Here is a 17856-nt window from a genome sequence, read left to right on the forward strand (position 1 = left end):
ACAAACTGCTTTCACATCACCTCATTTCAGCCACCTAGAGGGAATAGGTTCAGACAGGTTAAAAGTTCAGAGACTGTCCGTGTTTTCCAGCTCCAGGGGCAGTGCTTTTTTCATTAAGCATCATGACTACAACAACACATTGGTGGGAGCATTACACAATCTTAAGGCAAAGAATTTCTCTTTCCAGACACATTCTGCTGTGTAGTGGTGGGCAGAAGCAGATCCTTCTTTGTGAACCTTTACATCTAGATTAAGAAGAATCCAGGCCTGGTATTGTGGCTCACTTCTGAAATACCAGCACTTTGGGAGGCTGAGGCGGGTGGATAGCTTGAACTCAGAAGTTCAGGACCAGCCTGGGCAACATGGCGAAACCCTGTCTCTACAAAACAAATACAAAAATTAGCAGGACATGGTGGTGCACACCTGTAGTCTCAGCTACCTGGGAGGCTGAGGTTGGATTGCTTGAGTCCAGGAGGCAGAGGTTGCAGTGAGCTGTGATTGCGCCACTGCATTCCAGCCTGGGTGACAGGGCCAACTCTGTCTCAAAAAAAAAAAAAAAAAAAAAGAATCCCAGATGTTGGTGTAGGGTATCCTGAAGGACTCCAGTGTAGCCCTCACAGCCTTGCCTCTCCTTGTCCCCAGGAGCTGTTCCTCCCTGCCCTCTGGCTCATGACCTCAGTCCCTAATTTCTTCCTCACCTATCTTGATAAATCCAAATTGCTCAAACAATGGTTGCTAATCAGCAAAAAAATTTGGTGTTTTTTTTTTTTTGGCCAGTTGTTTCTGACTCAAGCTAGACTTCAGCTGACTTCTCCTGCTAAAGCTCTATAAAAATTCCCTCCTTCTTCCTTACTTTAGAACACTCCTTCAACAAGTCGTCTTATGCAGGCAATTTTGAATAAAGGCTTAATTCAAGAGTGTTTTTCATGTTACATCCACAAATTGTCAAGCTACAGTCGTGGGAGGGAGTGTGATGGAGTAGAAGGTGATAGACAATTTGAAGGCAGACAGGTTTGGGTTTGAACTTGGGTCTGCCTGTCAGTTAAGTGCTCTTGTCCATCTGTAAAATGGGAGTGACACCACCAATCCCCTAGGGTTGAGAAAGAAAATAAGCTTATCTGAGGAATGCAACCCCCTTTAAATGATCAGCCCCAAAGAGGCAATGGAATGAGACAGCAGTCACGTCCCCCTATCCCCCAGCTGAGCTAAGTAATCATTTCTAAGCTGCTTGCTCCCTGGGCTCTGACTGACACCACCAATAGCTATAAATTAACCTAACAATGCCATATGCTGGACACCACAGCTCATACCCTGTGGTTCGAACAGCAATCTAATCGCCAGTCACTGTTATTTCTGTAAACCAATGAGAATTCCTGAAAAGCGTTTTGCAATTGTCCCTCTCCTGACTTGTCCTTTTTTCTTTAAAAAATGCAAGCCTCTCACAGAAGACTAAAGTGAGCTTCGATTATCCCATGTTTGATAAAGCAGAAGACTAGCCATCTTAGTCTCTTAGTTTAATAAAAATTGATGTAACAGGGAAAAAAAAAAAAGTTTAAATGGAAATCCTGTAGAGTCACATAAGAATAAACAAGACTATAAACAACTTCGCTCCTAAAACAATTCTACCAGGTTAAAATGTCCCCTAATGAGGGCTTTCTAGACTTAGCTGTGAGAAAGGTGGTGGATTGGAAGGCATTACCGCCTCCCCACATGGATATGCGAGTCATAAGCCTCTGTGGATGCTGAGTTGTTCCATTACCTACTGGCTCCAGAGGACTTCTGTATTTTGAAGAATCTTTATAGCTAGGAGTAATTGTAGCTTCTTAAAAATGCTTGAAAAATCAAAAATCTTTCAATATTTCAGTGAGAAGATCCCTTATTAGCAAAATTATCCACAATCTTTCCTGCTCAATAATTTGCCTAGCCTAACGTTAGGGATCTAGTTTCCTCAGGATGGGTAAAGGGTAGTCTTACTATAAAGACAATTATTATTATTATTTTGGTGGAATGGATGAGTAGAAAATGACTGCTACCAATTTTATTTTATTTTATTTTTTAAGATGGAGTCTCACTCTGACGACAGGCTGGAGTGCAGTGGCATGATCTTGGCTCACTGCAACCTCCACCTCCCGGGTTCAAGCGATTCTCCTGCCTCAGCTTCCCAAGTAGCTGGGACTACAGGTGCGCACCACCACGCCCAGCTAATTTTTGTATTTTTAATAGAGACAGGGTTTCACCACATTGGCCAGGATGGTCTCGATTTCTTGACCTTGTGCTCCGCCTGCCTTGGCCTCCCAAAGTGCTGTGATTACAGGCGTGAGCCAGCACGCCCGGCATGCCATGCATTTTCTAGTGGATGTACTGTCAACTTGCTTTTGTCAAATTTCTAAAACACACAGTATGAGGCAGTGATCAATTCTACTACTGATCACTACTATAACCTAATCTGTCTTATGTAAAAAAAGCTATAAGCAACTTCAGATTAATTGCTATGTTCACCGATTTGTCTTATAATTAAACAGGCAAAAATATCTGAAAATCAAAAATCATAATTTCAATCCATATCCTAAGACACTGAATTTTTGGGAGCTTACTAAATTTAAAAGTTGTCATAAATGCTTTGTAGAGTATATTTAGATGCTATATTCTTTTGAAAGAATATATTTACCACTTGGTAAGATCAGTGTATGGACTGACTGACCCAGTGTTTACCACCACTTATTAATGTGTCACTAAAATCAGCTTTTAGGTAAACTCAGTATGCTTTCTGCTACAACAAATAGACAATTGTTCTTAATATTAATGGCATAGTCTTTGACAAAAAGAGGTCATAAGAAAAACTGGGATCAGCTGATATCAACATATATATGAATTTTGTACCCGATTCACTAACATTTTAAAATGAAAATTAAAAAAAATGTATCAAATAGGTCAATTTATTTGGCTTACTGAGCGTATATATTTAACACAACTGATTCCTAAGCCTTTGGGATACAATTTTTTTTTTTTTTTTTTGAGATGGAGTCTCGCTCTGTCATCCAGGCTGGAGTGCCGTGGCACGATCTTGGCTCACTGCAACCTCCACCTCCCGGTTCAAGCAATTCTCCTGCCTCAGCTTCTCAAGTAGCTGGGACTACAGGCGCCTGCCACCACACCTAATTTTTTTTTTTTTTTTTTTTGGTATTTTTAGTAGAGACTGGGTTTCACTGTGTTAGCCAGGATGGTCTTGATCTCTTGACCTCGTGCTCCGCCCGCCTCGGCCTCCCAAAGTGTTGGGATTACAGGCCATCGTGCCCGGCCTACAATTCTTTATTTTTAACCCTCTTTTATTGAGGTTTCAAAGAAAATTAATAAGAGTACCATTTGATAAGATTAGAAATGTGTATCTCCATGAAACTATCACCACAATCAAGACAGTGAACACAGCCACATAATCTCCCAACGCCTCCCAGCACCCCATTGTAATTCCTCTCATCCTTCCCTGCGCCTCACTCCCAACCCAGGCAAACACTGTGTTTTTGTCACTATCAACTATTTTGCAATTGGTAAGAGTTTTACATAAATGGAATAATACAGTATGTATTTTTATTTAGTTTGCTTCTTTCACTTAGCATTATTATGAGATTCATCCATGTTACTATGCGCATCAACATCGATAGTTCATTTGTTTTTTTTAAGTTGCTGAGCAGTTTCCAATTGCATATATAAACCATAATTTGTTTATTCATCTGTTCACAGACATTTCAGCTATTTCCAGTTTTGGGCTATTAAAAGTAACACTGCTGTGAATATTCTGGATATAAGTCCTTTATCAGATACATGCTTTGCAAACATTTTCTCCTCATCTGTGATTTTTTATTCTCTTAAAAATGTTTTTTAAAAATTTTGGTGAAGCCCAATTATCAATTTGTTCTTTTAAGAATGATCCTGGCTGGGCACGGTGGCTCATGCCTGTAATCCCAGCACTTTGGGAGGCGAAGGCAGGCAGATTGCCTGAGGTCAGGAGTTCATGACCAGCCTGGCCAACATGGTGAAACTCCGTCTCTACTAAAAAATACGAAAATTAGCTGGGCGTGGTGGTGGGTGCCTGTAATCCCAGCTACTTGGGAGGCTGAGGCAGGAGAATTGCTTGAACCCGGGAGGCAGAGACTGCAGTGAGCTGAGATTGCACCATTGCACTCCAGCCTGGGTGAGGAGAAACTGTCTCAAAAAAAAAAAAGTATGATCCTTTTGGTGTTATATCTAAGAAATTTTTGCATGACCTGAGGTCACAAAGATATCCTCCTTGCTTTCTTCTAGAAGTTTTACTTTAAGTCTATAATCCATTTTGAGTTACTCATTAGGGGTCAAAATTCATTTTTTGGTATTTGGACATCCAATTGCTCCAGCACCATTTGTTGAAAAGACTTTCCTTTTCCCACTCAATTGCCTTTGCATCTTTGTAAAAACCCATATATCCATATGTTGATCTATTTCTGTGCTCTCTATACTGTTCTAGTGACCTGTTTCTCTCTCTTTATACCAATATCACATTGTTTTGGTTACTGTAGCTTTTTTTTTTTTTTTTTTTTTTTTTTTTTGAGATAGGGTCTTCTTCTGTTGCCCAGGCTGGAGTGCAGTGGCATGATCTTGGCTCACTGCAACCTCCAACTCAGCCTCCCGTGTAGCTGGACTACAGGTTCGTGCCACCACACCCAGCTTTTTTTTTTTTTTTTTTCTGTAGAGACAGAGTTTCACCATGTTGCCCAGGCTAGTCTTGAACTCCTTAGCTCAAGCAATCTGCCCACCTTGGCCTCCCAAAGTGCTGCGATTACAGGGTTACTGTAGTTTTATAACTAATCTTGAAATCAGGTAGTGTTAATTTGCCATCTCTGTTGTTTCATTCCAAAGTTGTTTTGGCTATTTTAGTTCTTTTGAATTTCCATGTAAATTTTAGAGTTAGTTTGTCAATTCCTTAAAAAAAAAAAAAAAAATGCCTAATAGGATTGAGACTGGAACTGTGTTGAATCTACATATAAATTTAGGGAGAACTGACACTTTGTCAAAATGGAGAATTCTAACCCAGGAATAAGGTATGCCTCCCATTTATTAGGTCTTCTTTAATTTCTTTCAGCAGTGCTCTGCTGTTTTCAACGTAGAACTTTTTTACAACTTTTGTTAGATTTATGCCTAAGTATTTCATATATATACAGATACACACATATATATACACGTGTTTATACACATCATATATATAAAATATATATAGAGAGATATGTTTGTTTTCGTTTTTTTTGTTTTTGAGGCAGGGTTTCACTCTGTTGCCCAGGCTAGAGTGCAGTGTAGTGGTGTGATCACAGCTGACTGCAGCCTCAACTTCTTGGGCTCAGGTGATCCTCCCACCTCAGCCTCTGGAGTAGCTGGGACTACAGGTGTTCACTACCATGCCGGCTAAGTTTTGTATTTTTTGTAGAGATGGAGTTTCGCCACATTGCCCAGGCTCGTCTTGAACTCCTGGGCTCAAGCAATTCTCCTGCCCTGGCAGGGTAGGTAAATTTCCAAAAGAATTGCTTGTACATAAACTATACCTGCCAAAGAGACTGGATATTTCTAGCATTCTAGAATTCCCAGGATTCCACAATCATCCTAAAGTTTCTACCTATATGACCTGAATACAGGTATGTTTGGGTTCACCTGGCACTGTGTGAGTTCTATTCTTTTTCATGAAATGGAGTCTGAGAGATACTATCAGCAGTGTAAACAAAAGTAAAACCAAGTTTGATTCTTGGCTATTACAATAGTCGGCAATGAATGTGCCCTGAATGCAGGTTAAGTGGGATCACATATTCAGTCTGTTAAATATCAGTTATCTCACTGACCTGTTAAAAACTGACTGATGACTAGTATCAGGCCTATAACTTTTAAGTTGATTAAACTGTTTCAGAAGTCTTCATATTAATATACATACACTACACTTCTCTACTGTTATCAGTACAAAATGTAGTTTCCACATACAAATTTCTGATTATGTGGTGCATTTTTGAAAAATCCAGGCCTTAAACCAACTACCTAATGTTCTTTCTTTTGAGACAGGGTCTTGTTCTGTTGCCTAGACTGAAGTGCAGTGGGGTGATCACAGCTTACTGCAGGCTTGACCTCCCAGGCTCAAGCAGTCCTCCCACCTTGGCATGGCAAGTAGTTGGGCAACTATGTTGCCCAGGCTGGTCTTGAACTCCTGGGCTCAAGCAATCTTCCCATATCAGCCTCTCAAAGTGCTAGGATTACAGACATGACCCACCATGTCCAGCCACTGATGTTCTTAATTAATTAATATGTTCAGTCAAAGGACATCTATTTAGTGTCTTCCAAGGACTGGGGTGATGAAGAAGGTAATCTTTTGCCTTAAAGGATCTTAAAATAGGCAAAGTTAGTAATTATATAATACCTACTATAGTTACACTAGTTTTTGTTGTATCAAATTTACAGTATAGTTCAGATTTAGTTTGGCAGCATTTATGTTTTGAACAGTTTACAGTATAATGGTGCCTATTTTACTGCACATGAAGCATAATTTTATTATGTCTCTATCATTATAGAGTTTATAGTTGTTTCTTTGCTGTTATGACTCAGGAACACAATGAGTAATTATAAACACTGTTCTAATGGAAAAAAATCTGATCTGGTTGAGGTTACGTTTTCCTGGAATGCACTATGGTAAAAGGGATGGCTGCTTACAAGAACAGTGAACTTCTATATTGTGCTTATCTAATTAGTGAATTAGAAATAAGAATGCTGAAGATCAAGGTATACGTCTGAATCATTCTGAATACAACAGTCAGGTATCTTTACTCCTGCTTTTGCAACAAGGCAGATGGAAAATGAAACACGCTAAAATGTTTGAAAGGGATTACTGCATACCTGGTGTTCTTTATCAAACTTCCCTAAGATGTCTGACGATTAACTGAAGATAAGCACAGGCTTCTTCACACTGCAGTATTTATGAGCTTTCCACGGTAGTATTTTTTGACAGGTTTTGGTCTCTTTTTAAAGAAAGAATATATTTTAAAAAACCTAAAATGATATTACAAAAGGAAAATGTTACAATCTCACAAAATAAACATTTATAAAATAAGGTTTTGAAGCAGTATATATATATGCCCTTGTGTTATAGATTGGTGTGGTCTCAGCTCACTGCAACCCCGCCTCCCAGGTTCAAGCAATTCTCCTGCCTCAGCCTCCTGAGTAGCTGGGATTACAGGCGCCCGCCACCATGCCCGGCTAATTTTTTTGTATTTTTAGTACAGACAGGGTTTCACCATGTTGGCCAGGCTGGTCTCAAACTCCTGACCTCAAGTGATCCACTCACTTTGGCCTCCCAAAGTGCTGGGATTACAGGTGTGAGCCACTGTACCTGGCCATAGGCGGCTTTTTCGCTATAAAAGTGAATCACCTGTTGGCAGTTGATTGGGAAGTTCTTGGATGTGATTATCGAACAGTGATGTTGAAATAAGATTTGAAGGAGCCATACACAGCAGTGCCTTTTCAAGTTTTTGACAGAACAAAAGATCTTGTGGCTCACCTGCCTGCTCTTTCTTTCCAGTACAGAGTTGAACGTAAATAATTAAAGTTTTTGAATTATGTGTTTCTTGCCTGTCAACAATAAAAATAACAAAAAGACGACCCTCTTGGTAACTACTTGTAAGCACTGGATTGTACTTTAGAAGCACAGATAGTGACTGATTTAGTATTATATACTAAAATGTATTCTGGTTCCACACTTTCATGAATTATCAGATTCTTAGTTAATACAACTAGAAAATCCTAATTCTTAAAAGTAAATATTTGGTTACACGCATATAATGAAAAAAATTCCATAGTGAAGTTATAATTAATTCATAAGGATAATTTAATTCAAATGATTACATCTGTGTTTCTGGCCGAAATTATTCTATGGGTAGGTAATTATATACATGTTTTTTGAGATGGAGTCTCACTCTGTCATCCAGGCTGGAGTGCAGTGGTGTTATCTCAGCTCAGCTCACTGCAGTCTCAACCTCCTGGGCTCACGTGATCCTCCTGCCTCAGCTTTCCAAGTAGCTGGGACTACAGGCATGTGTCACCATGCCCAACTAATTTTTGTATTTTTGCAGAGATGGGATTTTATTATGTTGCCCAGGCTGGTCTAGAACTCCAAGACTCAAGTGATCCACCTGCCTTGGCCTCCCAAAGTGCTGGGATTACAGGCGTGATCTGGGCCACAGTGCCTCACCGGTAATTATATTCTTAACCAGTCCTGCCTCTTGGGAAAAAAAAAAACTTACTTAACATGCAAATTTTCCCTCTTTTCTTATCCATTCTCAACATTTCCTATTGTCTCCCCATTTCATTTTTTCTCTTTAGCACATATTATCTATTTTACTTTTTATTATTATTTTTTATTTATTTTACAACACCTATTTTATTTACTTAGCCTGTTTGTAGCCTGACTTCCCCACTAACTGTATGCTTCCCAATGGCATGCATTCTGGCTCCTTTGTCTACTGCTACATCCTCAGTGCCTAGAGGAGTTCCTGAGAATATTAGGTGTCCAATAAATATTGATCACATAAATTAATGTTCAGGATGCCTCTGTGCTTCTTTAATTCCTCTCTTCATTCCATGACTCCTGATAAAAAACTTCTCATTACTGCTAACCCAATCTGAAAAGCTCTAAATGAAAGCTTTCCCAATGTGATAAATACCTATCTCAAACAAAAAAACAGCTTTAAACTTTAATGGTGAAACATTAATTTACACTGATGTAAGAATTAAGATAAGAAATGCCTACTGTCACTTTGTTCATTAATATTGTTCTGGAGGTACTAGGTCTAAATATTGGGAAAGAAGAGGCAAGTTATTATGTGGAAATGAAATGATTATATACTTATAAAACACTATCAAGATAATTAAATTGACACTATAGGTTACAAAATGGCTATAAAATTAATCTTTTTTTTGAGACAGGGTGTCATTCCATCGCCCAGACTGGAGTAGTGCGATCACAACTCACTGCAGCCTCAACCTCTTGGGTTCAGGTGATCCTCCCACCTCAGTCTCCCAGGTAGCTGGGACTACAGGCACATGCCACCATGCCTGGCCAATTTTTTGTAGAGATGGGAATTTGCCATGTTGCCCAGGCCCTAGTTTCAAACTCCTGGGCTCAAGAAATCTGCCCACTTTGGCCTCCCAAAGTGCTGGAATTATAGGTGTGCCTGGCCCTAAAAATAATCTTTTCTATATGCAAAATAAAATGACTTAGAAAATAGATGAAAAATATCCCACTTACTATATCAGTCCAAACATTTAAAACAGCTAAGTATACTAGGAATAATATGAAGGAAACTTTAAAACTACTGAAATAAAATATTTAAGTGAAAGACATATTTTGTTCTTATATCAAAAGGACACATTATAAAGCTGTAAATTCTCCCTAATTTAATCTACATGATCAATGCATTCTCAATGAAATGCTGAGTAATTTTGTGAAATTTGACCAAACGATACAAAATTCATATAGAGAAATAAATATGAAAGAATACAAAGAAATATGAGCAAAAATGATGAGAAGGGACTACTTTGATCAGATACTGAGATATAAAGCTATAGTCACTAAAATAGCCTGATACTAATGCTTTGACAGAACAATATACTGGAATAAAGAGTTCAGAAACAGAAACACAAACAAATACATATGGTAGCCTCGTGTAAGATAAAGGCAGAGAAAGTGCACTTCAGTAAATGATGAGAGGTAGGCCAGAATCTACCTGGAAATCAAAACAGAAGCACATTCTTATTGCATTTCTTCAACTAAAATGATGGTTAGATGGATTCAAAATATAAATGTTTAAAAAATTATTAAAAGAAAACACAGAGTGTGGAAAAACATAAAGCCCTGAACCATAAAGGAAACAACTGATAAAAATAACTGCATAAAAATTTAAAAACTTCCTTATAATTAAAAAAAAAATAAAGTGCAAAGGCATCTTACAAACTGGAAAAAAGATTTTCAACACATATGACAAAGACCTAATTTCCTTAATTTACAGAGACCTCTTAAAATAATCCATTAGTAAAATGGGCAAAAGATATGAACACATTACAGAATAAGCACATTACAGAAACACAGAAAACCAAGTTATATAAAAAGATGTTCAAGCTTACTCATAATGAAATGCAAATTAAAACAACTAGATTCCATTTTTCATCTACCAGAATGGCAAAAATTAAAGAATTAGATAAAACATATTGTTATTATAACTGTGATGAATAATACTGATAATTCCTAGTATAAAAAATAAAGCATATCTCTGTATGTGTAGGTATGTAAAGTTCTCCAAGATATGTTCATTTTCCAATCAATGTCTACATGTTGCTCATTACCTTCCATAAAAAAGTTAAATTCTCATTTTTAAGATTTAAGACTTTCCTTTGGTACAGTGGCAGGCTGAATAATGGTCCCTTAAGGATGTCCATGTCCTAATCCCTAGAACCTGTGTGTGTTAACTATATATGGCAAAAGGGACTTTGCAGATGTGATCAATTTCAGGTCTTGAGGTGGGAAGATTATCCTGAATTATCCCAGATTATCCATGTGGACCTAATGTAATCACATGGGCCTGTCTAAGAAGGACACAGGAGGGGTCAGAGTGAGAAGGCTCTGTTATGAGAGAAGCAGAGTCAGAGGGAGAAGATGCTATGCTGCTGGCTTTCAAGATGGAAGAAGGGGTCACATACCACAGAATACAGGCTTTTCTAGAAGTTAGAAAAGGGAAGGCAATGGATCCTCCATTGGATCCTCTAGAAGGAATCAGTCCTGCTGACATCCTAACTTTAGCCCCTTAAGACTCATTTCAGACTTCTGACCTTCAGAGCTGTAAGAAAATAAATGTAAGCCACTGAGTTTGTGGTAATTTGTTGTAGCAGTAATACAGAACTAACACAGATACCTTGAAAAACATCACAAATTAAAATGAGACTAAAAGCAGGCTATGACATGCAAATGAAATGCACTGTTACAAATTTCAAGAAGTCAGAGAAGATGGTGAGTTGGTGAGTTCAAATGTTTTGGGGAAATATCTTAATGGTTCCAGAAACCAGCTTGCTTTACCTTGCCTTGGACTATATCTGGGAAAAAGATGACCAACCCGAGAGAGCTGGTGGGATTGTTTGCTTTGGAAAAATGAGCTGGAGAAAACAGCAGACCCTCTCATAAGCACTCCATGCAGATTTTTTTAAAAAAGGAGGTGGCTTTCCTGTAGAGGCAGTGGCGGAAGCATGGCTGAAGGCTGAGAAAGCAGAGTGAAGTAGTTGTAAGGGGAAGGAGTGACAAAGAGGCGTCAGGTAGCTGGCAAAGTTAGGAAATTAATTAGAGCTAACAAGTTAACTGAGGACGTAATATATTTAGAATCATGGGGTCAAATTTCTTACTGTCTGAAAGAGGAAAGGCTGGAAAGAACCCTGAAATGTTGGATTAGAATGTGAAATGCTAGGTTCAAATACATACACACATACACACACAAGGAGGTATATACAGTTACAGATCTATGTGCATATATATCTATAAATGTATGTGTATGTGTATATGCATATGTATGTCTATGTGTGCGTGTGTGTATTTTTCCCCTAACTCTGCTCTCTGAGAGGGCCTAGAATCAATGACACCCCAGAAACAATGAGTACACTGTGTACCATTCTCCACCAAATACCATTCTCTGCTATAATGAATCAGGGTTCCTTGGAGAAACGGACGATCCTAAGCCTGAGGCAGGCAAAGAGAAGAAAGGCTGGTGTGTATCAAAAGGGCACAGGAGCCAGCTTTAAGAAGCTCCCACTAGTCAAAGATAGGGCAATTTGAGCATCAATACCAATAAGGAGGATACATCAGCCTGGGCAACATAGGGAGATGCCATCTCTATAAAGAAAGCCAAATTAGCTGGGTATGGTGGTGCACACCCATGGTCTCAGCTACTTGGGAGGTTGAGGCTGCAGTGAGTTGTGATCATGCCAGCACTGCACTCTAGCCTGGACAAGAGTGAGACCCTGTCTCAAAAACACAAAACAAAATGGGATTTACCATGTCAGAGTATCTCTTTCCAAAGTACGAATCAAATGCAAAGGGAAAACAGGTGGCTGTGGAGCAACCTGGCAGATCCGTGCTTGAACAGGTAATCAAGGTTCATGTCACCAGGGTGGGACAGGTGACATTCACTAGTGTCCATGGGCACTTGTTCAGCTAGATCCAAGTTCAGGTCTTCTTACTGAATGAAAAGCCTGAACTCTTAAACTCTTTGACAAAAATATTAAATGAATAGAAAAGCTCTTACCTAGGCTTATAAATGTGGTATTATACAGCTAAGATAATCAATATCTTATGGTTTTCAAGAACATTATTTCAAACACTTTATCTTTTAAGATGATGTGTCCCAATTTTTTGCTTCAGAAATTTTGTGAGTCACTCTAAACATTGACAAAGGGAGGTTATGATTCTTAACACTGATTGGCCTGGCGTGGTGGCTCACACCTGTAATCCCAGCACTTTGGGAGGCTGAGGCAGGTGGATCACTTGGGCCCAGGAGTTTGAGACCAGCCTGGGCAACATGGTGAGGCCCCATTCCTAAAAAAAGAATTAGCCGGGTGTGACAGTCTCAGCTACTTAGGAGGCTGAGCCCAGGAAGTCAAGGCTGCAGTGATGCAGTGAGCTGTGATCGCACAACCACTTTCCAGCCTGAGGGACGGAGTGGGACCCAGTTTCAAAACCAAAAAAACAGATGAACAAAACACTGATTCAGAGGCAGTATACTGCAGAAGAAAAAAGGTATGTTCCCAGTTCTGCCAATACAACTAGGTATTAGGCTTCAAATGTCTAAGGCAAGAAATTGGCTGATTTCTCAGTGACATCTAGCACTAAATTTCATAAATGAAATATACCTATATATATCAGAAATTTCAAGTTTATTTGATAACATGAAAATGTGCCACGTTCAAAGTTTGGATGGTTGCAGACTAGCTATGCTATGCAGGTTTTGGTAATTTAACAACTTTATATATTTTAAAACAAATGTTTCAATTCACTACCAGACTGACATCCCAGTCACCTTCAGGGTAAGAACCCATGCCTCTCTACTTCCACCAAGTGTTGGCAAATGCAATGTACCACACTGAGTAAAGTGCTACAAATCTTACCCAAGTACCCGTTTTTAGCTACCCTGCCACAACATTCTTTTTAATTTTCAGTGTTTGCCTGATTATTTTTTACTAGGAGTTTCATTCTATTTTAATAGAATTGTTCTAAAACACATGGCACTTAGTATCTCACACATTAGAATGTTCATTTCATTCATTCTTTTAGCACCCTTTTGAGTGCTTACTGTGTGTCAGGCACTATGTGGGGTGTGGAGATACAATGATGAACACAAACAGCAAATGTTTCTGTTTTTGTGGGACTTATGTCAGTAATGAACTAATCATAATAGTGACTGTCCCGAGTGTCTTCAAGGAAGGAGATACAACTCTTGAAGATAAAGAAACTGATCCTGACAGTGATCGGGGAAGTTATCCCTGTAGAAGTGATGTCTGAGTTGAGATAGGAAGGGTCAGTGGGAACTAACTAGGCAAGAGAGGATGAGAGGGAGGAAGGAAAAACAATGCAGACAGAGAGAAAAGAATGCCAAGGCCTGGTGGGTGGAGGAGGCCTATGTGGCTGAAGCCCAGTGAGGAGGGCCAGCGGTTTCAGATGAGTCTTGAGAAGCAGGCGGGGGTGAGCAGCTGCAGGTCCTTGGGAAGGCGTGCCTATGATGTGGATCATTAATCCAAGGGCAATGGGAAGCTGGCAGTAAGCAAAAGAGGGAGGTGGGGAGGGATGGCATAATCAGCTCTGCCTTCTGAAGAGGTTACTCTGGCTGCAGGGTGGTGAAGAATCGAGAAAAGCCAGAGATGTGGGGAGACCAGCTGGTACAGGACTGCAGCAGGCTGAATGAAGGTGGTAGTTTGGACTTAGGCGTCCGTGACAATGAAGAGATGTGAAAGATGCCCAGGAGACAACCTCACCTGGGCTTAAGGATTCACTGGGTGTTGGGGTGTGGTAAGGGTCAAGGAGGAATCCTAGGTACAATGGTAGAGGTCCCAGTTGGGGTTGGGAAGTGGGGTTGTTTGGTCTTGTGCCTGTTGAATTGGAGGAGACTGAGTGATATTAAGAAAGACTGTCACGCAGCTAGCTGAATGTACGAGTCTAGCTAAGAAAAGGTCAAGTTGGAGAAAGGTGGGAGTCAAGAACACACAGCTGGAACTTAAAGCTGTGCGTGTGAATCTATGCCCTGTGCTAGATGAAGGGGCGCAACAGAGAACAAAATGGGAACAGAGGCCCAGCTTTGAGGATCTCCAATATTAAGGAGCCTGGGAGAGGAGGGTGAGCCAGAATGGTAGCAGGGAAAGCAGAAGAGACAGGGGTGGTCACAGAAGCCAAGGGAAGACAGTGTTTGTGGAGTGAAATGGGGGCAGCAGTTTCAAATGCTGCTGAGAGACTGAGCAAGGCAAGGCATGGAAATGTCTCCTTCCTGGTTTTTGTTTTAGCAGAGATGAAGAGGGAAGCCAGGCTGGCTGAGGAGTGAGAGACAAATAATAGAGGTATCGAATAAGGCAATTCTTTAAAGCGTGCCTGTCGAAAGGGATAAGGGATTGGACAATAACTGGAAACTGAAGGGGAACGTGGGGTCATTGGAGATTTTTTTTCTCTTTTGTGATGGGAAACTTCAACATGCTTCAAAACCATGGCAGAGCCGGCTGAGATGGAATAGGTGATCATACGGGAGAGGGAATGCCTACCTGACAGTGTAGAGTTTTTGGCGAGTGGAAAGGGATGGGATCCAAAGCACAGAGAGGGAGTGGCTTTGGTTAGGAGGAGGAAGGAAGGTAGGAACAGATATAAGGCTTGCAGTTTTGGCAGCTGAAGAATGAGGGGATTCCCATGTGACAGCTTCAAGTTTCTCAATGAAGTGACAGCACAAGGGTGTGGTGGGAGATCAAATCTGAGTAAAGTGGTCATTTATGAGATGCAATCTCCTATAGACCCTCAGCTAACTGTGGCAATTCTACTCTGTTACTTTCGTTAATGGGGGTTTTACCTGATGGCAAAAGAGAAAAGATGGGGTTTAAGAGAGTGGCAAGGGTAGGGCCAGGCGTGGTGGCTCATGCCTGTAATCCCAGCACTTTGGAAGGCCGAGGTGGGCGGATCACCTGAGGTCAGGAGTTTGAGATCAGCCTGGCCGACATGGTGAAACCCCATCTCTACTAAAAATACAAAAATTAGCTGGGTATGGTGGTGCACACCTGTAATCCCAGCTACTCAGGAGGCTGAGGCAGGAGAATTGCTTGAGCCCGGGAGAGGGAGGTTGCAGTGAACCGAGATGATGCCACTGCACTCCAGCCTGGCCAACAGAGTGAGACAATACCTCAAAAAAATGAAAAAAAAAAAAAAAAAAAAAAAAGAGAGAGAGATTGGCAAGGGTACAGGTATGTAGGGACCTTAGCTCCTTGAGGGCAGGGACCTGTCACACTGATCGCAGTATCAGCACCCAGGTACTTACTATCAAAATGATCAGCATACGGATGACCATTTGTCTGCATCTCAGTTTGCCTCTTTTGATGCTTCTCTAAAAAATAAAAAGAGGAAGAGCTTAAACTCCTACGTGATTCCTGTCTTTGCACTGGGAAGAAGGCTCTGGATTCTTTTGTTCTTCAGGACAGTCCCTTGTAAAGCTCTTGCCATAGTTCTGTTCCAGGGGCACTGTCATATTTATACCTAACACAGCTAAGGGGCATTTTTTTTTTGTTGTTGTTGTTGAGACGGAGTCTTGCTCTGCCACCCAGGCTGGAGTGCAGTGGCCGGATCTCAGCTCACTGCAAGCTCCGCCTCCCAGGTTTACGCCATTCTCCTGCCTCAGCCTCCCGAGTAGCTGGGACTACAGGCGCCCGCCTCGTCGCCCGGCTAGTTTTTTGTATTTTTTAGTAGATACGGGGTTTCACCGTATTAGCCAGGATGGTCTCGATCTCCTGACCTCGTGATCCGCCCGTCTCGGCCTCCCAAAGTGCTGGGATTACAGGCTTGAGCCACCGCGCCTGCCGCTAAGGGGCATCTTTACATGGTCAGCTTGATGCTACGTAGCATGATGCTTATGTAGACTGTTTACCCGGTTTAAAAGTTGCAATGTGCAAAATACATACTGAAAATATTGCACTTTTGTCTACGGAAATTGTAATTTATATAAGGAAATTGTAATTTACATAATCCTTTAAAAAACTTATTCATACGAAATAACAGAGAACGGGAAATGGCATTAAGGCTGTCATGCTCAAGTGGGGGAGGGGCAGACTCAGGGAAACCAATTAGGAAGCAAGTAAAATAATCCAGACACCAGATGATGGGGGCCTGGACCAAGGCGGTGACAGTGGGGGTTGAGAGAAATGGTAGAATTGTGAATCTATTCGGGTGCATTTTGAAGGCAGTGCTGACAGACTGAAGGCGAGGAAGAGAAAAACAGGACTCAGGCAGGATACAAGGCTCGGGCAACTGGAGGATGGAATTCCCAGCAACTATGACGGGTTAAGATTGTGGGAGGACAGGCTTGGCTTGGGGAATTATTGAGAGCTGTCTTGGATAAGCTGCGTTTGAGATGCCGTAGACATCCAAGTAGGGATGTGGCAGGCAGCTGAATGCAGGGGTCTGGTGTTCAGGGCAGGGGCGAGGGCTGGGAATGCACACTTGGGGCTCACTGGCATTCAGGTAGGCTCTGAGTACAGGAGACTGGATGAGTTCATCTAGGGATTGAGAGTAGACAGCAAAAAGGCTCAAGCTCACATTCAGCCGTGAAAAAAACTGGGCTCTGATAAAACGTAACCGTTGGCTTAAGTGTGGCAACGAAACGTTAACACGCTGAGGGGAGGGTGTGGATAAAGAGTCCCGAGACTGGGCGAGTGGGGGACAAACACAGAGAAGACATTTCAAAAGATTTAGATTCCTGCGACATAGGCAGATGCCAGCGCTAAGGTTTCAAAGAAAAACGAATCCCAAGCAAAACAGCAAGTAAGCAAAGGCAAAATCGGAGGTCAGATAGAAGATTCAGATAGAAAAACCCGAAAGTCCCTCGGTGGGGCGGCGGTGAGATCGCCCTCTGCCCCCTCGCCGGACCCAGGCGCGGCCCTGCGCTCGGTCACCTCGGCCCAGGCGTCCCCCCTGCCCAGCGGGCCTGAGAGTACGTGTGTCGCCGGGGCGCTCGGCCACTGCCGAGCCGGAGTAGCTGTTCCTTGCCAGACTGCGCTGCGAGGAGGAAACGGCGGGGCGCCAGCGAGGCAGGCAGGGGCGAGGACTGAGTGACTGGCGATACCGAAAGCCCAGAAAGAGCGTAGCAGGCGGGTCCGGACGGGACCAGCGTTGGGGCTGTAAAAGGGCAACCGGCTGTGGCGGACGACGGCAGCAGTTCAGCGGTTACCTGGTCCGCGCGGTTCTCGCGACCGCAGCAAGGTCGCAGCGCCGGCGCGTCGCCATGGAAACCCGTGCGCGCGGCCTGCTGGGAAGCGCAGGCCTGAGGGGGCTGGGCGCGCGCATGCGCACTCGGGAAGCGGACGCCGCGGCCGGGAGGGGCGTGTTTGGCCTGGAGGACAGTGTGGCCTCGCATTTTTCTTCGGTTTCCGGGAAGTGAGTTGCTTGTGTAGACGTCTGTAAACGAGCCTCCTGCCGTCCCTGTTCGGCGCCCAGGACCCTGCCTGCCCCCGTGGCCGCACCGGGAGCGAGGGAGCTTGTCGTGTTTCACGCGTTCTGGCGCTCTGGCGCCCTCTTAAGGCTCT

At 42.1% G+C, this 17856-nt stretch overlaps 1 protein-coding gene across 2 annotated transcripts in view; it reads right to left on the bottom strand.

The window, feature by feature from the left end:
- The window catches only part of LCA5L (lebercilin LCA5 like), a 44152-nt gene extending 26567 nt beyond the window's left edge, over positions 1-17585 (bottom strand). The window contains exons 1-3 of one of the 2 annotated variants that reach the window (XM_030915099.1): positions 17502-17585; positions 15600-15665; positions 6898-7050 (exon numbers count right to left, since the gene is read on the bottom strand). The gene's annotated coding sequence lies outside the window, so the exon portion shown is untranslated. Of the gene's footprint in view, positions 1-6897; positions 7051-15599; positions 15666-17226 lie in introns of both variants that reach the window. The other variant, XM_030915100.1, reaches the window with a different exon arrangement.
- Positions 17586-17856: the final 271 nt, after the last annotated feature.

Source organism: Rhinopithecus roxellana, chromosome 13, assembly GCF_007565055.1.
Source record: "Rhinopithecus roxellana isolate Shanxi Qingling chromosome 13, ASM756505v1, whole genome shotgun sequence".
Lineage (NCBI taxonomy): Eukaryota > Metazoa > Chordata > Mammalia > Primates > Cercopithecidae > Rhinopithecus > Rhinopithecus roxellana.